We start from the raw sequence: 26,635 nt of genomic DNA on the forward strand, positions 1-26,635 counted from the left end.
TGTATCTCTTCTTTAAATTTTATTACTTTACTTTGGTTTCTAAAATGAACCCATATAACTTGTTTAATATATAAAAAGGTCAGAGTTATAAGAATATACTTTTTCCTAGAAGCAAAGAATTTTGCTCACTTTCTTAATTTATTCACCAGAAAATTAAGAAATCTGTTTTATTTTGTAACTATTCATAATATATTTGTCATTTGGCGAAAGAAAATACTTATAAAGAAAACTGATAGAAATGGGCAATATCCATTTTAGATTTTAACTTAAAGGAAAATAATCTTCCACAATACACAAGAAAGTATTTTCTTTTTAGCTTTTTAGCTTTCTTCAGGGAAAGCTTGTGAGCTATAATTAAGTACTGAATTAACACTATTAGTTTAGAATTAATAGTACAATCAGTACCTGAGCCTGAATGAAATGTGAGTATGGGCAGCAGCAAAACTACTGAAAAGAAATAGCACTCAAGATAACTTTCATTTGCTGTTCCAGGTTACCTAACCTTAGCAATCGAGGTGATGACAGTATTAATGTTGGCCAATTTAAAAAGATTCAGCTCAAGATTTCATTTGAACACATATGTGCATGCACACGTACACACACATAATATTAAAAAACAGTTAATTATCATTATCAAACCATACTGCCAAACAGCATATTGTTACTTTGATATTGCATTATCTGTAACCTTGTCTCTACCCCAAGCCACGTGGATCATATATATTTTACTGTATTGTATTTTTTGGTAATATTTTGTGGAACTTTAGTGGGATTATAGCAGGTTTATTAAGATAAATAAAGACACTCTGATCTGTCACAAAAGCAGCTGCAGCTCAATGTGCATATTATACATGATGCTTGTTTATGTAATGCAATCAAGATGCAGAGCAGCTCCTTCTCAACCCTGGCCTCAGGATCATGCCCTCTGAGATCCTGCCCTCTTCTTAAGTCAACTCATTCTTGAGCTCTTCTGAGGCAAGAAGCAAGTTTATTTTCATTCATTCATTCCTTCATTTATTATTCAAGGAATATTTATTGAAATCCCAAAATCCATATGGAATCACAAAAGACCCCAAATGGCCAAAGCAATCTGGAGAAAAAAGGAACAAAGCTGGAGGTACCATACTGTCTGATTTCAAATACACTATAAAACTGTAGTAATCAAAACAGTATGGTACTGGCATAAAAACAGCATAGATCAATGAGACAGAATAGAGAGCACAGAAATAAAACCACACATCTATGGCCAATTGATCTATAGCAAAGGAGGCAAAAATATAGAATATACAAAGGGAAAAAGACAGTCTCCACAATAAATGGTTTTGGGAAAACTGGCCAGCTATATAGCAAAAGAATGAAACTAGACCACGATCTTATACCACACACAAAAATAAACTCAAAATGGATTAAAGGTTTAAATGCAAGAACGGAAACCATAAAAGTCCTAGAAGAAAACACAGGCAGTAAAATCTTTGATATCAGTCTCAGCAACATTATTTTTTGGATCTGCCTCTTCAGACAAGGGCAACAAAAGCAAAAAGAAAAGATGAGACTACATCAAACTAAAAAGCTTTTGCATAGTGAAGGAAACCATCAAAAAAATGAAAAAGCAAGAGACCAAACAGGAGAATATATTTGCAAATTATATATCTGATAAGGGGTTAATATCCAAAATACATAAGGAACACACATAACTCAATTAAAAAAAAAAACACATTCAATTAAAAAATGGCAGAGGATCTGAATAGACATTTCTCCAAAGAAGATATACAGATGGCCCAACAGACACATGGAAAAAGGCTCACTAATACAATCACCAGGGAAATGCAAATCAAAACTACAATGAGATATCACCTCACACGTGTCAGAATGGGTATTACCAAAAAAGATAAGAAATAGCAAGTGTTGGAAAGGAAGTAGAGAAGCGGGAACCTGTGTGTACTGTTGGTAGAAATGAAAACTGGTGCAACCACTATGGAAAACAGAGGCAGTTTCCTCAAAAAATTAAAAATAGAACTACCATACAATCCACTAATTATACTTCTGGATATCTATTCAAAGAAAATAAAAACACTAATTTGAAAAACTATAATACAGCCCTATAGTCACTGCAGCATTGTTTACAATAGCCAAGATATGGAAGGAACCTAAGTGTTCCATCAATAGATGAATGGATAAAGAAGATGGCATATATATATATATATATATATATATATATATATATATATAATGGAATATTACTCAGTCATAAAAAATGAGATCTTGCCATTTGCGACCAAATGGATGGAAGTAAAATAAGTAAAACTAAGTAAAATGCTAAGTAAAATAAGTCAGAGAAAGACAAACACCATATGATTTCACTTATATGTGGAATCTGAAAAACAAAACAAATGAACAAACAAAATAAAACAGAAACAGACTCATAGTTACAGAGAACAATCTGATGGTTGCCAGAGGGGAGAGAGGTAGGGGAATGGGTGAAATAGGTGAAAGGGATTAAATGGAACAAACTTCCAGTTACAAAATAAATAAATCATGGAAATGTAAAGTACAGCAAAGGGAATGCTGTCCATAATATTCTAACAACTGTATGGAGACAGATGGCAGCTAGACTTATTATGGGATTCACTTAGTAATGTATACAAATATTGAATCATTATGTTGTACACCAGAAACTAATATACTGTTATATGTCAACTGTACTCCAACAAGAAAAAAAAAAGAAGTACCTATTAAGTATTTACTGGGTATGGGAGGGTGGGGGAAGAGGCAGCGGAGCGTGAGGGTGGAAACAAATGAAACAGGGCTTGCATGGAACTTAAGTCTTGTAAGGGCAGACACAGTAACAAAACAAAAATATGTATGCAGTATGGCAGGTGGTGATAAGTGCTAAGTAGAAAAAGTAAAGCAGGGTGAGGGAGGGAGAGATGGGACTTTATGCAGCACGGGGAAGAATGTGTGTTCCTGGTGCTCAATATGTGCCTGCTGCATAAGAGAGTGACTGCAACTATACACTGTCTTACATTTGTTCAGTTCATCAGTCCTTCAAGAAATGAGGTCTGGTGCTTAACTAACTCTATTATCCTCTCTCCCACGTGTTTCCATCTTAACTTTTTCAGTTACCATCCCTATACTACTTTTACGCTAGGGACAAATTAATTACTGAAATATAAATATTAATGGCTTAGAAAAATATCTAGCACAATGCTTGGCATATAGTAGATATATTACAAGGCTGGTTGACTTACAGCACTGAAAATTCTGAAATGGAACTGAATATTGACTCTCCCTCTAGAATTCCACACACAATCCCAATTCTTTCTCTCTCTGAAAAACCTTTCACATAATAATTGTTACCATAATTGACCTTATTGAGTTTCTACTGTGATAAATAAATGACTTGCCATGTTAACTCTTTCGATCATCATCTTATGAATCCTCATACTAATACTATGAAGAAAGCACTCATTTTTTTCTATGGATAAGAAAACATGCTCAGAGAGGTTAGGTGTATCACACAGCTTGTATGAGGTATGAAAGTTTTGGACCCAAAGCTATCTGACTTGAGCTGAGCTAGTGTTCATCATCACTGTCACACATGGTCTAACTAAACTTTATGTTATCCATTCAGTTTGAAATAGCTTTTTTGTAGAAAGAAGGCTGTTTAACCTCTCAAAGGCACAAAAATTGCTCATAGTACTTAAATAGTAGTACTTCAGTGGGTATGTATGTGGAGGGGAAATGCTCTCTTCTACCTGGAATCTGTGTATTCCTCATAATAAAATGCAAATGTTAAAAAAATAAATAAAATGCAAATGTTAGACTTTGATCTCAAAGGAAACTAAGAGCCCAGATATTTTAAAAATCTCTTCTGTTCACTAATACAATGAAGTTGAAGTTGGGCAAGACAGAAACCCAAATTAGGACACTACTCTTATTGTCTCTTCACTATCCTAGAAAATAATTCATGAATGAACTACCTGATTGAACAGTCTAGTGCTATTCAGTTTTTATTTGAGAATATTACATAGCACCAAATATCCTCATGGATGCAAACAATCTGTCTTGGGGATTGGTCTACCTTTTCTTGTTTTTGGTATTACATTCTAGTTGGCTCTGGTTTCCTCGTAAACTCTCCAGAGCTACCAGAAGGTGCCTAACGTGCTTAACCGTGTAGTAATGTTCTTCTCCAAAAGGTTCAGTCTTGAAAAACAGCACTGAAAATCATGCTCCTCTCTGAAGGCTTTTTCCAAAGTTAATTAAAGCCTGAATTCAACAGCCCTTCCCTGCAGCACCCAGCTGTTTCTCTTTCTCTCTCCCCCTCCTCCCTTCCTTCCAAGCAAGTTGCCTCATTTGTTTCTCAAAGGAAACAGACAAACAAAAGAGCTAACACAGAGAGTAGTCCTGTCTCCAAAGGGTAGCTGGAGATATCACAACTCAGGACAGCTAATGAAATTTATTCCTAACCACGCTGGGCAAAGTAAACCAAGTCATCCCCAGCCCTGTCATGTCCTATATCATGATGACAGGGGACACTATGCCTATGATAAGGAATCACCAATTTCCAACTTGACCCTCTGTATGACATTATTATAAATCTGCTCAGATTCTTAAACATTTACTGAAGAAACATTCTGTAACATTTATAAATAAACTGCCAAAGACATTCAAAGACCAGTTGTTTTAAAAAAAGAAATAAAAGTCCAAAACAGCTGTCCAAAATTTGCTATATATATTTTAAAACTATTAAACTCATCAATACAGTTTAAAAGTAAAAGATGCAAAGCAAAATAACTGCACTACTTACAAAAATAATTACAGTATTTATTTTATAAAATGAATCATAGTTCACTGAAGATCTTAAGATCTTGCAATGAGACAAAACTTTTAGATTTCATGATGGATGTATTTCCATCCTGTCAAGGTATCTTTCTGACTGTACATGGATCCTTACTTGGACACAGTATCAAAATTTAAATGGGAGACTCTCTTTGGAAATAAGGTCTGCCTTCAGCCCCTATTAGAGGCCCACTGACCACTCCCTAAACAACAGGTCCATTGGGAAAACACAGACAGACAAACCTTGGGGGGTGAAACTTTGATGTATACTAACAAACACCAATGACCTGAGGATAGCACATTAGCAAAAATGTTTGCCAGCGCAGGAAAATGAACACTAAAACTATCTTGAAATGATTTGTATCACTCAAGACCTCTTCTGTTAGATCCCCAAACTTTTGTATTTGTTAATATTCTGCTTGATTGACCACTCTTTGCTTTATTAAACAGAAATTACCAAGAGCAGCTGTCTTGGCTTGCAGTCTCTGTGCATCTCTATAATGACTAGTGACTGACTATCTTTGATGTGGCCTTAGAATCCACTCAGGAGGATAAAAATGTTCATTTTTCCCCTATTACTACAGACCCACATGGAGGTTACAGCTCTTATATTTGATTCTGTACTCTCTCCTTTACTGTTAACAACTGTATTTCTCACATTTGCTATTGAACCTGCAAATAACAGACTCTCCTCTGACCTGTCTTTTTGTTTTTTGTCCCTAAGAGCTTAAGACTAAAGAACCAACTTTGATGTCTGTGTTTAAAAAGAACAAAAACACAGCCTGGGGTAATGATCTTATGAATTCCAAATACAGGACATTAACCTTACTACCTGAACTTTTGTGAATTTATTTTTGTTCTTTTTTAAAGATTTAATTTATTTATTTATTTATTTATTTATTTATTCATGAGAGACACAGAGAAAGAGAGAGGGGCAGAGACACAGGCAGAGGGAGAAGCAGGCTCCATGCAGGAAGCCCTACCTGGGACTCAATCCCAGGTCTCCAGGATCACATCCTGAGCTGAAGGTGGCGCTAAACCACTGAGCCACCCAGGCTGCCCTATTTTTGTTTGTTCTTTTACCTATTCAGAAGCTCTGTGAGCCTCAGATTCATTACCCATAAAATTGTCCACACAATTTAGATAAATATTAATACAGTTGTGCAGTATAATAGCGATAGATGATGGCATGTCCTTATAGTAGTACAGACAGCATTTATAGGTATTAATGTTTCTGATCAGTAGTTGTGTTAAAGACAGATGAGGTTTCCAGAGAGTTGAATTTTGGGGAGGTGATACTGGATATTGAAACTCTGAGGGTATACAATTCAGTTGAGAAAATCCAAAGTCGATATATGGTTAGAAAGAAGTGGACATTTGCATTTATCAGACTCAGTCAGAGGAAATAGGTGTACCTTCTCAGGATTCTTTGGAGCACCCAAGCTACCCTAGCATAACAGGGCTTCAACAAACTTCAAACCCTGTTTAATGGCCTTTCATTCAGAGGCGTTTTCTCATCTAATTTTTCCCTAGAAAAAGCCTGATGACCTAAGTTCTATACATGGATTAAAAATAAGAATAAATTGGGAGGTAGACCTCTAATCTGTCAGAAGAACCATTTTATGAAGCCAACTGCTCATCTGAAACTTTAGATGCTCCTATGCTTTATAAACTATTATTCACATATAAGTATAGGTAAATATAACATATAGAAAATAAATAATAAACATATAAAATCAAAATACATTATTTATAAATTTATATTATATATGTGTATACATATATGCAAACCATTTATCATAGAGCCTGAAACATGTAAAATAACTGATAAAAAATTAGCGAGTCCCATTGTTGCAGAAATCTGCCAAAATATCAACCAATTATACAACTCTGTATTTTCCTCCATTTTTATACATGCATCTTTATTCATTCATTAGTATAAAGATATACACTTTTGTTTTAGTACAAATGATTATTACTCAGAAATTCTCACTCACATACATTTGAGGCATTACTGCTGTTCACATATTCGACTTTATAATGGGTAACCCAACATTCTGTTGGTTTGCTTCAACATAGCTCGTTTCCTGATTTCTATGTCTTTAAACATTCATAAGCCAATTATTCTGCTAATAAAAAAATGAAGTCATTGAATAGGCCAGTGCCCATAAATTTGTGCTTTAAGGCAGAAGACTGAATTTTTCTCATAATAGCTTTTCCCAGGACCAGCACTCCATGCAGAAAAAGCTGTCTTACATGTTCAATGTTCATTAACAATGAGGCAGCGTTAGGATTCCAAGGATGTGAAAAAGATTCCATCTAAGTACAAATGCCCTCCCACTTGCCCACATGCCATAAAGCTGGCATTTTTTTTAACCCAATAGAGTCATTAGGAGTTATTTTTTAAAAAATAAGGTCTGTATCAATTTTGGTGGTGCCATGGTGCAACCAGAGAAAGCTGTGTAATCAAGCACAGGAAAACGAACCACTCCCTATTTCTTGGTTGGGGATAAAGCATTAAAATCACAGCATATATAAATATCACAGTCAGAAAAGCTACTGCAAATACCACTTCTACTCAGCCACCAAGAGGTTCTGTTCTGGGAGTAGATAAAACAAGTTGAAAAACAAAAAATGTAACAATGAACAAAGCCAGTCTGAAAATATGATGACACTAGCAATAAAAACTAGTCATTACCAAAAATGTAAATAGACAGAGGCTGACTTTCTGCTCTGATGTGGTTCCACAGCCACTTGGTCTACCCTATCATATGTCACGTGAACTAATTCAGTGCACTTCCCCTTGTCTCCCCTTTTCTAGCATCTGCTTCCTGCAGCTCCTCTTCAAAGGGCCATGGAAGTTATTGCCTGATGGTGTCTCTTTCTGCTCGGAATAAGTGACTGCCCCTTATCCGATCTCTTCATTTTATTTAAACTATTCTAAAGTTCAACCTCAGATGATCTTTTTCAGGCTTATTGTCCCAGATTCCTCCCTCATTCTTTGTTCCATCCAAATTGGGCTCTCGCTATTCTCCATATATGCCCTGTGCCTTCCCGCCCTTGTACTTTGCGTGAGCTATTTACTCTGTCTAGAATGTCTAAATGCAAAGAGCCCCTCAAAGCCTGGGTTTGCTTAACTGTTTACTTGCTGACATATATTCTTATATATATATATATCCTTTTTTGAGGAGCCATCTTCCCATACATTATCATTTATAACAAAAACTGGGAAAATTTACTGAGTATTTTCATTGCTCTAGGCACTCTACTAAAGGTTTTATAGACAGACTTAGGTAACAAATGAGACAAGTATAACGTAGTGTTCAAGAGTGCAGAATGCCAGGGTTCAAATCTTAGCTCTACATCTTGTTTGCTGATGAACTTGGCAATTGCTTTTCTTTCTGTAGTGCCCTTAATGTATCAAATGGAGATAATTATAATAGAGCCAATCCAAATTAAGTTATTATAGGATTATGTGAAATGATACATATGAAGCCCTTAGAACAATTCCTAGCAGACTGTAATTACAATATAAGTATCTGAGCCTGCTATTATTATACCTTACAATATGCTACGAAGTAGGTGTTGTCATTATTCCCATTTATGAGATGAAGAAACTGAGGTTCACTAATGTTGAAAACCTGCTCAAAGTTACATAAGTGTAACAGGTGACAGATCCAGAACATACACACAGATCTGGCTATGGTAAAGCTTGATCTTTTCTGTGATGCAGGTAGACGAGCTGTCTTTGTTTTCAATCCAGTGATTTTCCTGAATGGAAGCTAAACAACTACCATGTTTGCTGACATTTACTGAGTACTCACTATGGAGTATGTGTCAGGTACAGTACTCAACACTTCTTACATCAGGTCATTAACTCTCACGGCAGACTTAACTGGAGACCATCTTTATCCTTATTTTAGACATGATGAAACTGTGCTTTAGAGAAACTTGTTCAGTCACATAGCCTGTAAGTGACAGAGCTAAGACTCAAACTTAGACTCTTACTGAAATGATACTCTGACTTCCTCTTAGGGAAGTAAGGAAAGTAAGGAAACTATTCCCTTACTTCTCTGTTCCAGTTCTCTTAGCAGAAACTATTTCTCTGTCACTGGGCACTTTGTTAGTTGTGCTTATGTCTGACACCACTGCCAACCTGTCAATCACCTGAAAAGCTGGACCCTGTCCCATTCACATTGCCTGCCTAACAGTGTCTTCCAAGTAGTAGAAGCCTAAGAAATCTTGGACTGAATTGAACTTCATGTTGGAACTTGGATCATAAAGAATCAAATGTTGCATAGAAAATATTTTGCATATATGCTGACACTTTAGATTATAATGACAAAGGGCTTGAATCCAGTTCCTCTAAGAATGACGAATGAATGAGATACAACTTTCACATTAGTTAAGAGGCTCAGCCTTGAAATTGGATTGCACTGGACTCAAGACCAAGCTTATTAACATTTTGCTTTTACTTATCCATTCCAAGCATCAGTTTCCTAATCTTTGAATAGAAGAATAATATCTCCCTCTTGGGGTTTTTGATATGATAAAATGAAAATAGTCATGAAAGCTACTTAGCATTTTGACTCATATATGATAAGCACTCAGCCAAGTTTGCATGATAAATAAAACTATGTTTTAAAAGTCAAATAACTAAAGAATAGCTCCTTGATCATCCCAGCAATTGCTCTTGTTCAGATCTAAAATCTTCCTGAAGGAAGATCACAAATATTATGAAATAAACTTAAGTGAAGGTGTAAGAAGAGAAAATAAATAACTCTCCAGGAAAAGGTGCCCTAAAAGGGCCAAACATGTGAGAAATGGCAGGAAAGCAGACCATTTTGTGGTAAACAGCTTCATTCTTAACCCAAGAGACACAATCTCTAGAGGGTACCTTTGTGTTGTTAAGATGTGTCACTGAAGGCCCCACGGTAAAGGTTTCCCTTTGTTCTCCAGTCTGACTGAGAGAGTGAATGGCACTGTAGTACTCATTTATTTGTAAACTCTGATCACTAATTGACTAAGAGTTTTATTTTTTATTATTATTTTTTATAAAAAGATTTTATTATTTATTTATTCATGAGAGACACAGGCAGAGGGAGAAGCAGGCTCCATGCAGGGAGCCCGACGTGGGACTTGACCCCGGGTCCCCAGGATCACGCCCTGGGCTGAAGGCTAAACCGCTGAGCCACCTGGGCTGCCCTACTAAGAGTTTTAAATCTGAGACTGGGTGAAAAGTATTAGAGCCAATCAGAAAAAAAAGTAAACACAGATTTCCTAAAGAAGATATCACTCATACTGCCAGCAAATACAAATACATATATAGATATATTCCTTTAAGCAACATAGAAGTCTGTATTACATGAAGTTACAGTTTTTAAAGATTCCTGACTGTTATGAACTGAATTGTGTTTTCCCCAAATTCGCATGTTAAAGTCCTACTCCCCAGTGTGACTGTACTTGGAGATAGGGCCTTTGAAGAGGTAATTAAGGTTAAATGAGGTCATAAGGATGGGACCTTAATCTGATAGGGCTGGTGTCCTTACATGGAGAGGAAGATACCAGAGATCTTTCGCCACGTGCATAGGGGAAAGAACATGTGGGACAAAGTGAGAGGCAGCCTTTTATAAATCAGGAAGAAAGCTCTCACAGCGACCAACAGTGCTGGCACCTTGATCTCAGGCCTCCAGAAGCATGAGAAAGTGAATTTTCTGTTGTTAAAGCCACCCAGTCTGTAGTATTTCATTATAATAGCACAAGCAGACTCATATACTAATATTTGCATTAAACGATTTCCTGTCCTCCTATAGAAATAATGGTTATATTTTTTCCAATGAAGAGTCAGGATGGCGTCCTAGATAAAGGACTTTTGTGCCTTTTTCAAGTCAAGGAGTCCATTTGGGAACTGTAGCTTGGATCTTCTAGCTTTCACACTTCAGACAAAAAGAAAAAAATATTAACACCCCCACACATAACACTTGTTTTATAAAGTATCTCTTTATTAGAATCTCTTCCCTAAGTACCTCCCTCCAGACATTAAGCGTGGGCAAAGTTCCATGGGGAGACAAAGAGCAGTCGCACAGCAGAAATAAGCATAAACTTAGCAATGATACAGGCTCTTTGTTACATGGGTTTACCCTTTGTTCTTTTGAAATTCAAATGCTTTCTCTTTGGAAGAAATTTTGCAATTTTGTCTTTTTAAGCTAGCTACACTTGGCAATTTTGGAATAAAGCCAGAATAAAGCCAGGGCCTGCACAGCCTGATGAGGCCCTGCTGACCTAGGACTGCAAGCTTAAAGAGGCGCTACGGTTTATACTGACTGAGAGCAGTCATTCATTCATTCATTCTTCTAAAAAGTACCTTTTGAAGCCTCCTCTGTGGTACTGGGCAAGGCTCTGGGGATACATACAGTCTTGGTCTGCCACCAGCTTACAAATTACTATGTAAACACAGATAAATAAATAAATAAATAAATAAATAAATAAATAAATAAGAAACACAGACTACCATATGAAATTAACCAAATGAATAAATAAGGTATTCTCCGATGATGGTTCAGTGCTGAAAAGATCATAAAAAATAGTAAAGAGTGATTTTAAGTTGTCATTTGAATGAGTTTGAATTATGGTCACACAAAGATAGGGGAGGAAAATCCAGGGCAAATGGTACCGAGGCCCTGGGGAAGGAATCAGCTTGGTGTGTTTGGAAATCAAAGGCAAGGATGACATGGCTGGAGTACAAAGGGGCGCTAGATCAAAAGGGCCAGGCAGTCCCTGATCAAGAAAGTTGAGGAGGTATTCTTACTGCTTTGAGAAACCACAGCAGGGATTAAGTTAAGTGAGTCTAACTACAAACAATGGCCCATAGGCCAAAAGGAACCTCCAGCCTGTTTCGGTAAATCAAGTTTGTCTGGGGCAGAGCCAAGCCCAGTGGCTTAAGTATTGTCTACGGCTGCTTTTGTGCACAAAGAACAGAACTCAGTGGTTGTGATAGAGACTGTATGGCCCATAACTCCTAAAATACACTTACTATCTACCCCTTACAGAAAAAAAGTTTGGCCTAGTGGAAGCAGGGGGAGCAGTCTAGAGCCTGTGTGTCATCCACTGGAGAAGTGATGGTAGCTTGGACCAGACTGGTTGGTAGCAGTGCAGGGTTAGTTAGGGAGGTAAACAGACCCAGGGCATGCTTTTTCAAGAAGAGCTATCAGAATTTGCTAAAGGATTAAACATAGTGTGAGGCAGAGGATAGAGGGGAATCAAAATATTCTTAGCTTTTGGCATGAGCAACCAAGTGGATAAGAAGGTCATATGCTGTGTTGGGGAGTTCTGGACAGGGAGTAGCTTCGTGCGGCAAGTGCGAATAAAGAGCTACTGGGGAATGCTCAGTTTGAAATGCTTTTTTATAAGGCCCGTCTATTACTTTTTTTTTTTTCAGTCCAGTGCAGTGATTCTAAAAATAACCCAATGTCTTCTTCTCCTTCCATGTTCCATAACACAAACAAAAACCACATGGCCAGAACAATGATAACTGACACTTTCTTGAATTCTAAACTATAACCATTCTGCAGGCAGGGACCATGCCTGTATTGCTCACCCCTGCATCTCCATGCTTAGCTCAGTACCTGCCGCATAGTAGGAGCTCGCTAAATACAGGTTTTGAAAGTGAACTGAAGAAATAATTAGCAACCATTTACTAAGAACTTACTATAACATCAGCAACTTGATGAAGTATTTCACAAAAATTGCATTATGTGATATTTACAAAAATCTTACAAGCTAAGGATGCCTGGTCTTCAGCTCAGATCATGATCTCAGGGTCCTGTGATCAAGCCTCATGTCAGGCTCCCTGCTCAGCGGGGAGTCTGTTTTTCCCTCTGCCCCTTTCCCCACTCGTATTTTTTCTCTTTCTCTCTAATCAATAAACAAAAACTTAAAAAAAAAAAAATCCCACAAGCTTGTTGCTGATACACCAATTCTACAGAATTAGAATCTAAGGCTTAAAGCAAGGGATCACAAACAAAAAGACCTGTCCTACAGAGTTGAGTTAGGAGATAAAAATGGGTGCAAGGAACCATATATTGACTACTGGGAGCTAGTATAATGACATCCTTCCTTATGTCATCCATCCCACTGCTTATTAGCTTCCACTATGACCTGCTCTTTGAAAAAACAGCCACACAATATTGCTAGGTCTGATATCCCAAGAGAAGCTGGAAATCTAGCTTATTTTATAAATATAAAATCTCTCAGTTAAAGAAAAAAAAAAAAACAGTCTTAGAGCAAGCATTAAAAAATCAGTCCTAGCAGGCACCTTTACACTTTCCTTTATGCACTGTCTCTCTAGTGGGGAGAAAAAGCTAAGTTACTCCTTAGTAAGTATTACTGGGGAATCTGGTGTAACACACTGTCCCTTGTGCTCAGCCAAATGTATTTTTTTGTTGAAGATGTTTCTTATGATAGCAGAGGGTTGCACTAGGCACTTGCTTTTTGTGTCTGGAACACTGAAGCCATTCTCTGGTGTTTGAACATCTGACTGATGACTAGAGTGAAAGCCCAAATCATATTGTGCAAGTGGCTAATGAATTCATGCAGCCCTCCTGATGTGATGAGGTAACAATGCTGACCTCACTTGCCAACAAGCCCTGAAATCTTAGAACTGAAGATATCAAATGCTTTCTCCTTCTTCTTCTTCTTCTTCTTCTTCTTCTTCTTCTTCTTCTTCTTCTTCTTCTTCTTCAAGATTCATTTCTTGTTACTAAGTCTGGTTTTTGGAGCCTGGATATCATATTGATGGTTCAGACTTAATTTAATTTCATAAAAGTGGGAGATTAAAAAATACCATCACTGGCTTATCACTTCAATTTTAGCACAACCACCTCTACATAGTGTAACAAGGAGGGAAACAGGATGTTTAAAACATCAAATAAAGTCAGTTTGGTGAACAGTTACTGAATGCCAATTATATGCCAGAATCTGTGCAGGGACCAGGATACAAAATGAACAAGCCATTGCCCCTGCCCATGAGCACTCATGTTCCACTGGGGGAAACAGATTCATAAATAATAATAGATCGAGCCACATGCTGTAACAGGATTACAAAATGCTCTGGGAACTTAAATAAATAAAAGGATGATTAATAATTACCTCACTGGGGCAGAGCTGAGAGAAGTCTAGGTCAAGGGAAGCTACGCATCGGAAAGGTTACAACTGAACTCTAACTTTGATGGCTGGCAGTTCACTGATGCAGTCTGGGTAATACAAGAAATATCTATCAAAGATTTACCATGAGTAAAGTACCATACTGAGTACTTAAACCTCATTCTTCACAACTACCCAATAGTTAAACTTGTTTTACATTCCCATTTTTCAGGCTAAAACACTGAGGCCCAGAAAGGTAAAATAATGTAGCCTCATAGCTAGTTATCAACAAAACTTGTACTCTGTTTCTTGTCTGTATGGCCTGAAATCCTGGGCCTCTAAATATTAAAATCTATCACCAGTTCGGATAAGTAGCCTGTAGACAAAAAATAAAATTGTTTGAGGATTAGCAATTAGTCCATTTTAATAGAAGATAGCTCGCTGAGGAGGAGGGTGGGGGGTGGGGGTGAATGGGTGACGGGCACTGAGGGGGGCACTTGACAGGATGAGCACTGGGTGTTAGTCTGTATGTTGGCAAATTGAACACCAATAAAAAATAAATTTATTATATAAAAAAAGAAGATAGTTTGCTTTCATGTGTGTTGGAGTGGAAGGTGCAGGTAAGGAGCACCTGGGAAAATTTCGATTTAAGACTTTATAAACTGAGTCCAGACTTTAAGACTACAGAGTTGAAGCTTTACTCTATAGGCAAGCAAGAACTCTGTATGCTTGAAAGAATCAGAATAATGTGATCAAGAATAAGCTCATTGGATAAATCCAGGAGCTCTTGGAGCAGCTTTGGAGAAGCCAAATACCAGAAAATCTATTAAAAGTTTATTGAAATAGTCCAGACAAAAGATGATGACGGTCTAAACTCAGGTACTGGCAGTGAGGACAAAGAAGATGACAAGGGTACATTAAGATGTTGTGGAGGGAGAATCAACATGATTTCAGAATGGCTAGGTGGAGGGATGAAGAGAGATACTATAGGTGACAGTGGAGGGATGAAGGAGAGCTACTATAGGTGACACTAGGGATTCTGGTTTGATAACTGGACAGGTGTTGACGTGAAATTTGGGACATAAGGGGCAGATCCGTGGACATTCAAGTTGGTAAGTCAAAGAAATAATTGGTAATATGAAAACTTTTCTTGAAAACATAGATTTAGGAGACATAAAAAAGGGAGAGATTGCCAACACTCAGGCAAAGTGTGACAGTGAGAGGAAAATTAGGATGTAAGACACAGTAGCAACATCAGCAGTTATACTCATACATGAATGTTCACAGTTAGGTTTAACCTGACAGTAAACATGATTCTTCTCAGTGCCTCTGTCATCTGCCTTTGTTAATTGTCTGAAATTAATCAAGGCTGAGTAACTTTTGTTTTACAACTAGTCCTTGTATAAGTACTTAATGGCTGGCAGATCTGAGCATCACTGATAACCCAATATCAGTGTAATCAGTGTATTGAACATATTTCGATTGGGGACCTACAGTGAGAATATAGATCATGTAATTAATCTACATATGTGTATATATTCTATATTAACAGAAGAGAACACATATTACCTACAAATGTCCATATGAAAGTATCACAAGCGGGTGAGTATATCACTGCAAAGGGAAGGGTCCATTATGAATATTTAAATGTCTTTGGAAAAAGGAACTGTGATTACTAGTATTTCAACTACAGTGACTTAAATGGAAGTACAATGCTTTGAAAGAATTACTTTTTAAAGCATGTTACAGAAGAATTCTATTGAAGACCATCTGCATTTGTGTTGTCTTTACAGGAGAAATCATTTGTCAGTAAAGGTCAATAAAAAAACAACAGGGAGGCTCTTGTCCTCACTCCTTACCCTGGTACGTGCAGAGATTAAACATTCTAACCACTTAGCTTTAGAATTACTGCATACTTTACCTTCTGAGCTATTCAGAAAGGCTCTGTTCATGAAAAGTTCTCATGGTTATAAAACATGAAACAAAAAAAACTTGTCTAACATGATATGTTGTATTTATATTTCTTTTTGTTTGAGGCTTTGAAAAAGCTTTACAAACAAGACCTAATAAATCTCTTTAAGGCAGTTGTTTGTGGGAACTCTTCGCCCCTGAATAGAGGCTAGGGACAGGTAAAGGGAGAACAGAGATGGAGAGAAGACAAGGAAGGTGGACAGGCATCCACTGTTATCTAAAGTCACCAAAGCAGCCCAGGGCTGCACACATTTGTCCCTGCAATAGGACTTGTCAATATAAACAATCAGTGCTCTACCCTTCCCATTTTGCCATCTGTTAACACAGGTGAGCAACAGTGAACAAAACACCAGAAATGCAAAGGTAGGGGAGTAGAACAAGGAAGACAAGAAAATGGAACAATGACAGAGAGCTTCCTGTGTTCAGGAAACTGTGCAAAATGCTGTCATCTTTATAGTAGGTACTCAGTAAATACTTACTCTCATCCCTAATTTATGCTATGTTCAATGAACATAAGGAAGAAACTGGCAGATTTGACATAAATGTTATAATTTATTCTTTTTGATTAAGGAAACTGGTTTTTGCAGAGAAAAAGAAGAGAGTCCTTGTGAATTACAACTGCTGATCACCAAAGAAGCTAATCTGTTTATCAGTACTTGGAGGCATGAAGAAAAGAGGGAGGCACAGTGTGGAGTCAAGGTCGGCTTATATGCTGGGTCTAGCTGTGTACAGTGATTACAGGAAAGACCCATTCCATGTACAGAAGATATTACTATCAAAAACGAAGAACTTAAAGGATAAGGAACAGAAGTAGCCACTGAGACAAAGAATACCAATTATCCACAAATCCCTTCTCTAGTGGAGTGGACTATTCAGGGTAGGAAAACTCTTATAAATGAAGTCATTACCCTAGTTCTTGATTTTGATAGCAGAGCAGAGACTGTTATGTGGCATTAGGGAGACATCTTATTCTCTCTACCCACAAGATTAAACTTGTTCTTAGATCTTTATAAAAATCTGAAGACTTTTTTTTTTTAAGAAGAAGAAGACTTTTGATAAATTATTCCTTTCACAAGACAAGAGAACTATTGAAATCAACAAAGTCAGATATAGTATCCCAGTGGCTCCATTGTCAGATGGGCCTGGGTATGAATCCGGCCCTTGACACTTAACCTGGGCCTAGTCCTGTAATCTTTGAATATAATCTATTATGTATTCTCTAGACTCAGTTTCCTTTTTTAAGACATGAGTAATAATAATATCTATAATATCTACCTCCCAGGTGTCATAATGAAATGAGATAAGGCATGTGGACATTTAGCAAAGTGTCTATCAAGCAGTAAGAATTCAACATATGCTGGTAGCAATTTCTAAAAATCCTGGGATGATAATGCACTTATTGTGAGGCTTAGTATCCATCCACACCATTTCGAAACATTCCTAAGACTTTAGATAAATGTAGATATGATTTTGATATATATATATATACTTGATTTATATATATCAACCAATATAAAAGTTTATGTACACATATTGACCTATAACCCACAGGATCTACTCCTTCTTTTTCTTTTCTGGAATGTATCGAATACTAATAGTGATTAACTTGTTTTTCATTTCAAAATACAAGCCATGAATTATTTTTAACTCATGCATAAGCTATATCATGTTTACTTAACTTTTAAAGACAAATTTATCTATTAAAATGTTATTCAGGGGTGCCTAGGTGCCTTAGTCAGTTAAACATCTGACTCTTTGGTTTTAGCTTGGGTTATGATCTCAGGGTGATGAGATGGAGCCCTGAATCAGGCTCTGCACTGAACAGGGAGCCTAGTTAAGATTCTCTCTTCTCCCTCTCCTTCTGCCTCTCCCCTTGCTCATGCACTCTCTCTCTCTCTCTGAAAAAAAAATTTTTTAAATGTTATTCATCATAGACTTTATTTTAGGTAAAATAGAGGGAGTAATGAACAGTTTAGTAAAGATTCAGAAAATGAGCCTGTGAAGTTTGATTCCTCCAATTAAAATGCTACTAAACCAATTATGAAAATACAGAAGTACTGGGGCAATCAAAATAGTGTCCACTTTTTCTCAAACCTACAACCATTATCGAAACAGTTATAGAAAAGTACATGGCAATGCAACAATTAAATAATTTAAAGAATTGCTGTCAGGAACGGAAAGACAGTAATTACTAAAATGCAAATGAAAGCTAATTTTAGGAAAGGTAAAAGTAACTTTCTTGAAAATAGGATGTAATACTAAGCAGAACAAAGAAAATTATTTTGAAAAACCTTAGGTAGTCTATAACTTATACTATATATCAAAATCAGTTTGTTTAATGGGTTAACTAGGACTTTCAAATCATAGAAAAATTAGGTAAAAATGGACTATCAGATGTTCAAGGTGCAATAACTTTTTAAAATTTGAAAAAATAGAAACTATAAATTACAAAGAAAAAGTCCACAAGGAAAAGGTTCAACAGAATCTATTATAAAAGCTTTAGAATTTTATATAATGTATAAATCCCAGTAGAACACACAGATAGGAAAAAGAAAAACAAAGGTCCTAACCGCAATTTATAAGGCCCCGTGTAGTCCAGGTGCATCAGTAAGGTATTTCACACACATTGACTAATGCCACTTATTGGGAAGTGTTCACCATCCACTCTATTACTCTTGGAAATCTATGTATCTGATCATACTTTTGTGCCTTCTCCCCGTTTTTGTAATAAAAGACTCAAGGGATAAAGAGAAAGGCAACAACTTTGGGTCTGATTTTTATTACTAGGTAAATTACGCCCAAAATAATGAAGAGGAAGGGTAGAACAGCCCAGGTGGCTCAGTGGTTTAGCGCCACTTTCAGCTCAGGGCGTGATCCTGGAGACCTCGGATCGAGTCCCCTGTCAGGTTCCCTGCATGGAGCCTACTTCTCCCTCTGCCTGTGTCTCTGCCTCCTCTTTGTCTCTGTGTCTCTCATGAATAAATAAATAAAATAAATCTTAAATAAATAAATAAAATCTTTTTTAAAAAAAGAGGAAAAGTGCATGTGTAAAGATGTTCAGAATTGCTAAAATCAAAAGTATATAAAACAACAAATATTGGCAAAGACATGGAGAAAAGGAATTCTTGTATACTGTTAGTGGGAATGCAAACTGGCAGAGCCAATGTGGAAAACAATATGGAGGTTCCCCCAAAAAATTAAAAGTAGAATTGCCCTATGATCTAGTAATTCTGCCCCTGGGTATTTCACCCAAAGAATACAAAAACACTAATTCGAAAATGCATCCTTCTGTTTATTGCAGCATTATTTGCAATAGCTAAGATATGGAAGCAACTCAAGTGTCCATCCATAGGTGAATGGATAAAGAAGGTATGATATATACACACACATACACACACACGCACAGGAATAGAATACTCAGCAATTAAAAAGAACGAAATCTTGCCATTTGCCATAACATGGATAGGCCTACAGGTTTAATGCCAAGAGAAAAAAGAAGAAAAAAAAAAAAGAAAAGGAAAGGAAAAAGGTAAAAAGAAAAAAAAAAAGAAAGAAAGAAAGAAAAAAAAAAGAAAAAAAATGCCAAGAGAAGTTAGTCCGAGAAAGACAAACACCATATGATTTCACTTATATGGGAATTTAAGAAACAAAACAAATGAACAAAGAAAAAAAAAACCCAAAACTCTTATCTTTGGAGAACAAACTGATGGTTGCCAGAGTGGAGGTGGTTGAGGGGAATGGGTGAAATAGAAGATGGGGATTAAGGAGTGCATTTGTCTTGATGAGCACTGAGTAGTGCATAGAATTGATGAATCACTATATTGTACTCCTGAAACTAACATAACACTGTAGGTTAACTATACCAGAATTAAAATAAAAACTAAATAAAATAAGGATGTTCACATCAGTGTTATCTAATAATGAAAACAAAACAAAAGAAAATGAAGAAAGGAAGGTGCAAGGGAATATAAAAAGGAAAGAAAGGGAGCGAAAGAGGAAGGAATCAAGGGAGGAGGAAAGGAGAAAAAAAGGAAATGATCTGAATGTCCAAAAATCGTAAGATAGTATATCAAAGAAATTAATGATTAGTTTTAAAGACAGTTTTGTGGACTATACAGTCATATGGAGAAACGTTCCTGTGAACCCCAGTCTAGGGCATTCATCTAGCATATATTTGAGTCCCTTCTTATTTTTAAAACAAGATTTTATTTATTTATTCATGAGAGACAAACAGAGAGAGGCAGAGACACAGGCAGAGGGAGAAGCAGGCTCCCCGCAAGGAGCCAAGTGGGGGACCCGATCCCCGGATCTGGGATCATGCCCTGAGCCAAAGGCAGACGCTCAACCACTGAACCTCCCAGGCCTCCCTGAGCCCCTCCTTAAAGGAAGAGAGTATTCCAAATGTGTGTCTGAGCAACAGAAAGGGGAGCACATGAGGAAGAAACAAATAGAATGTGACATTGGAGAGATGTGCGAGGTCAATTTGTAGGACTATATAAACTTTGACAAGGAGGCTGTCTTTATTCGATGATTCTAAAGTGAAAGTTGTGATCTGATTTATGTTTAAAAGGATTGCTCTATTTTCTGTGAGGTGGGGAGAGAAAGAAGCAGTCCTACTAGCTGGTTAGTGAGGTGGCTCCCGAGGAAGGCAGTAGCTTCAACCACGAAGAAAGAGAGATGGAAAAGTAGGCCAACTTAGAGAATGGGTTGAGGTAAAATAATAGACTTGTTAATAGATTGCATGTGCAGTGTCAGAGAGAGAAAGATATAAAAAGCAGCTCCATAAACTGGCTTGAAAAATCTAGAGGATATTACTGTCATTTACTACAACGGAGACCAGGGAAGGAGGAGTTTATGCTCAGTGTGACAGGCACATAAGTCAAGAGTTCTACTTTGTCCCTGCTAAGTACAAAAGCTAGTAAACACATTAGTTGAAGACGTGAATAGATGACTGATACTAGACTTGTAGGAAATAGGATTGGATCCTCCAGATGAGAATTGGCGAACCGACCTGGAGGAATGTAGCTAGACAACTTGAGGAGATCTGGGATGGAACCTGAACTCAAATACTCAGAGGTGTGAAGTAGAAAAGGGACCAGCCACAAGAACAAAGAGGGAGCCAGGGAACAGGAGAAATAACCAACGAGTGTATAGTAATAGAAAGCAAAAAGGGAAAATTCATAAGGGAGTGGTCAGTCTCATCTGAGAGGTCAACGGCCTTATCTGAGACATCAAAATACAAAACAGTCAAGTGAGAAAAGGACTAGAATTTGGCAACTCAGTGGTCACTGGAATTTGACAAACACAGTCCCAGAGGAATGATGGGATTGGAAGCCCTTCTAGAACTGGTTAAGGAGAAGGTGTGGAGTGAGTAGGTGTAGGCAGCTTTGAGAAACTTTCTCAATAGGATACAAATGAGGCAGTGATTAAAGGAGATGTTGAGGTCAAAAGAGTAAATGCGATTATATGCTGATGTGAGTAATCTAGTTGAGAGCAGGAAATGGATGATTCAGGAGAAAGAGAACATATCTGCAGAAGTCAAGACCTTGAGAAATGGAGAGGAGCTCCAGCTCTGGCTCAACAGGCACAAGCATGCCCCCCTGTGAAAGGTATGAGGCCCACACACATGATACAACTATGACCTCTGGTGTTTATTAGGCAGGCTGGAAGGAAATAGTAATTGAAGAATTAAGTAAGGGTACTGGGGGGAATCTTCTTCTAGTGTCCCTCAGTATCTGTCTTTATAATAGAATTTTTAAAGTAAGATGTTCTCAGGGTAGGTATCTGGGTGGCTCAGTTGGTTGAGTGTCTGCCTTCAGATCCTGGGGTCCTGGGATGGAGCCCTGCGTTGGGCTCCCCGTTCAGCGAGGAGTCTGCTTCTCCCTCTCCCTCTGCCCCTCCCCCTGCTCTTGTTCTCCTCTCAAATAAATAAATAAAATCTTAAAAGTAATAATGTAAGAGGTTTTCAAAAAAGCTCCTAAATCAAGGTGTTCTTGCCAGTTATGCAGCAAGAGCTGACAAATATACAGCTGTTTCCAATATATACAGAACACCTGGACTGCAATATTTTGACAGTGTGGTGCTCTTGATGATAAACACTATATACCAGCCACTGTATTAATTCTCTGTAGAGTTAATAAATGCCTATTTGGTCTTATGTGTCAGTTGTATTATAATTTTAATTATATTATATAATATATAATAATATAATAATACATCAAGTATTATTATTATATATTATAGTATTATATGATTTATAATATAAATATATAATATTATAATTTTATAAATATTAACACATTTAACTCCCAAAATGAGACAGATTATATAGGTAACATCATCATTCCCATTTCACATATAAGGACTGAGACACAGGAGGTTAAGTAACTTATCTAGAGCCACACAGCTAAGTCAGAGAGCTAAGACTCAAACCAAGGCACTCTGATGCCAGAATCTTTGCCTTCTCCCTGTATCCTCTCCTGGCCTTTCCTCTTTGTCCCTTCTTCTTTTAAGACACCACTCATATTGGATTAAGGTCCCACTCTTATGACTTTATAACCCTAATTACCTCCCTAACAGCCTTAACTCCATATATGTCACATTATATGTCATATTAGGGGTTAAGGCTTCAACATATGGATATAAGGTGAACACAATCCAGCCCATAACAGGTTGTTTCCAATTTTTTGTAGTATAAGTCATGCTGATGACAAACGATAAAGTGGTCTTAACAGCCTAACTGCTTCGTCAGAGGGTATGTCATTTAAGGCTTTTGATATTAATTGCAAGTTGTCTTCTGGAAATGTGTTCCCTGTGAACTCTTGCCAGTACACTATCAGGATGAAAACACAATCATTTTGAAGAATAATATGCATGTGTAAAAATCTCTCACCCTGAACTAAATCTTAGCTCTATCCAGCATCTCTTCATTATCTGTGACGAGAGGCAAGTGACCCCAGACTGCTACCCACAGCCATTTGTTCGTCCTGTAGTCTCATCTGAATTCTGGGGAGTGAAGGAGAACTTCGTGAAGACAAAGAAACAGAATGGCCTGGACTGATGCATTCGGACAGCTTCCTTTAGTATCTTTGTTGCTTGTTTTTAATTACCCCTTTCCGTTGTTCACATTGCATTAATGGGAAGAGGAAACCCAGTTTATCTCGCTGACAAAGAGGAACACAGCGAGGCAGAAGAGGTGTGGGAATGTGCTGGTTAATTTGGGATGGGCTTGGAGGCCGTCTGGTCTAGCCTCCTGCTAAGCTAACACCGTTGAAGGGGAGCCTTTTCCTACTCAGCATTCTCTCTGCAAGTACTCCATTCTGCTTGCTGTCTCCTGCCAGGGTCAGGTTACAACAGGCTTCTGACTATCGGAGAGCCACTGCAGGGAATTGAGTTTGGTATCACTGCTTCCTCTTCCTTGCCTTTTGTCTCTGGGAGTCTGTAGCCTCCACAACTGAGAGAATATTTTAATTTAGAGGCAGAAAGGAATCTCAAAATGAAATAGAGAAGGTACATTCTTGCATACAGGGAATAGAGAGAGCTTATCCATGTATCCATGTCTTTAACATGGTTCCTGGGCTAGAGGAGCAGTTAATGAATTGGGCACTTTGAGGTTGAAGGTCGTCTTGGTGAGTGGAAAAAATATCATGGAAGTGGGTAAGAAAAATTTGGCAGTAAGAAGGAAAAGTCATTTAAAAGCAAATAACCGGAAGTTGACTATATTTAATGTTTCTACCATTACATTTTACCTCATGTATGTCAAACAAAGCAAAAGTATGGAAAGGCAGAAAATTAAATAAAATTATAATAAGTGACCTACCACAGAAAGTGACTTGTTATCAGTCAGACAATATGGTGGAATGTAAAATATTTAGAGTTGCAGAGGCAGACAGCTGTAACCAGCTGTGTGGCCTCAATAAAGTAAAGCTCTCTCAGTTTCATTCTCATCCCATGACATAAGAGGATAACACCAACTTAACAGAGTAGTTATCAGGCATTAATGATAAAACATGCAAAATACCTAGGATAGTATGGTACATGCCATACAGGATTCACTCATTAAACAGAGGTTTCCCTCTGCTTCTGACAGAAGGAGGAGGACTATAAATTCTTCAGCAGTCTTTCAATCTAGATGTGGAGATGAAATGTGAACGTTTGAAACAAGGAGAACAATTATGTGCTAAACACTGTGGTAGTGATCATAAGTATGATAGGAATTCAGACAAGGGGAGATCTGAGTGCACCAGACTACTCTCTCACTGAAAGATTTGCCTAATTATTGGGTCTTACATACTGGGTGACTGGAATAAGTAAGAGAAGCAAATGGAGGAAAGAGGACATTGAAAGGTGGTGGGAAGGATGAGGGATGCAGAAGCAAGGACACAAATAAATGGTAGGGAAACTGAATAAAATTAAGCAGAAGTGACCAATGAAACTATGCAACTGATCTACAATTTATGGAAAGAACAATGCTCATAGTGGGTACATTTAAAAAATAGCTAGAATGAGTAAGAAGAATTACAGTCTGAGTAGGTACTGAATAAATACTAATGGATGACATAATGGTTTATCAGAATTCATTTTGGAAATTAAGAAAAAGATCTGTGAATATAAATCAATTGGTCATATTTTCAAAAAAAGAAATGACTCCAATATTAATCTGCATAACTGTAAGTACATAGAACATCAAGAAAGCCTTTTTTTGTTTGTTTTAATTGATGGTGATGACATAGTCACTTTGCTTTGCTTGACATGATCTTGGGGATTTTCCTTCAGCATCACTACACTTTAATACTGACAGGACAGTGCTGCTGGTCTTCATTTGGCTTGTCTAATTCCTAGGGTTTTCATTCCTTGTATTTTCATATAGTTGATAGTTATTTTTTTTATTTTATTTATTTATTTTATAGGGGGAGAGAGCATACACGTGTGAGGGAGGGGGGTGGCAGTGAAAGGAAGAAGGAGAGGCAGAGAATCTCAAGCAGATTCTAAGCTAAGCATACAGCCCAAAACAGGGCTCGGTCTCAGGATGGGAGATCATGACCTCAGCAGAAACCAAGAGTTGGTCACTTAACCGAATGAGCCACCTGGAACCCTGGTTGATACTTATTTTTTTTTTTTTTTAAGATTTATTTATTCAGAGAGAGCGCGAGAGAGGCAGAGACACAGGCAGAGGGAGAAGCAGGCATCATACAGAGAGCCCGATGTGGGACTTGATCCAGGGTCTTCAGGATCACACCCCGGGCTGCAGGCGGTGCTAAACCACTGCGCCACCAGGGCTGCCCGGTTGATAATTATTTTAACTCACATTTTTAAAAAAGTAACAATGAAATCATTAACCTTAATATGAAAGAATATGAGCTCTGCCCTTCACCTACCTAATATCCATCAAGAATTTTCCTTTTTTTTTTTTTTTTAAGATTTTATTTATTTATTCATGAGAGACACAGAGAGGGAGAGAAAGGCAGAGATACAGGCAGAGGGAGAAGCAGGCTCCATGCAGGGAGCCTGACGTGGGATTCAATCCCAGGTCTCCAGGATCACACCCTGGGCTGAAGGCGGAGCTAAACCGCTAAGCCACCCGGGCTGCCCTTCACCAGGAACTTTCTAAAAACATTCAGACAATGGCAACTTTAAAAGCTCTTTTTTAGTTTGCTTCCTTTCTTATTAACCAAGTAATAAATGCTCTTTGGGGAAAAACTTAGAGACTTTGATCAACAAAAATTAAAAATTAAATTCACCAATATTTGTACTACTGAATACTTTTTATATTTCCGGCAGGTCTTTTTTCTCCATGCATATATGAACATATTTTTAACAAACATAGGCTGTTAGGTCTACATTTTTACTAAATGTACTCTGAACATTTTCCATGTCATTTAAAAAATTGTTTAATCTGCAGTTATTTAAAACTGATGACACACACCTGCAATGTTCTTTCCCCAGATCTTCACTATATTCCAACCAGTCAAGGCAATTTTTACAGAGTTTTACATTTTGTAGTTAGATATTACAAACTTAAAGGTGAAATGGAAAAAAAAATAAAGGTGAAATGAAGAGATGTTTTTGTGTCATCTGCAATTCCCTCACCCCTTCCTGGATTCTGATTTACTCCTTAGGATTATGTTTCCCCCTTCTTTTTTCCTCTCTCTCCTATATTACTTCCCTCAAGGAGATTGTAGGCCAATGGGGGAAGTAATTCAAGTCCATAAATACTTGTAATCACTACCAGAGGCAAATAAAAGGGCAAATAGAAGGATTTCCAATTTCAGAGGAAGATTTCTTCAATCAGTCTGCAAATAGATTTACACACCCAATGGCAAAGGAATTAAGAAAACCTTTCTGTTCTTTACTTATTTTTTCTCTTTTCAAGGGGAGCAACAGTATAAAAAAAAAGGAGTTGATACCCTTTCTCTCTCTTTTCACAGTTGGAAAACCAAAAATCACTAATGGACGGGATGCCTGTTCATGTCACCCAGCTAGTTTGTAGCTGAACAGAGATTAGACTCAGGATTTCTGAATCCCAGGTTTGTGTTTTCACAATGGCACAATGGTGCACCCTAAAAAAAAAAAAAAAAAACTTAAACAATACTCCAATACCAATACTGTGGGAAAAGAATCCTTGTCAAGTAAAGGAATTCTCTAATTTTCTTTATAACAGCAAAACATGTTCTGAGAAATGGGC

General features: G+C 37.4%; 1 protein-coding gene across 1 annotated transcript in view; it reads right to left on the reverse strand.

The window, feature by feature from the left end:
* JAKMIP2 (janus kinase and microtubule interacting protein 2) overlaps positions 1–26,635 on the reverse strand; it is a 172,587-nt gene that overhangs the window by 130,177 nt on the left and 15,775 nt on the right.

This window comes from Canis lupus, chromosome 2, assembly GCF_003254725.2.
Source record: "Canis lupus dingo isolate Sandy chromosome 2, ASM325472v2, whole genome shotgun sequence".
Classification (NCBI taxonomy): Eukaryota; Metazoa; Chordata; class Mammalia; order Carnivora; family Canidae; genus Canis; species Canis lupus.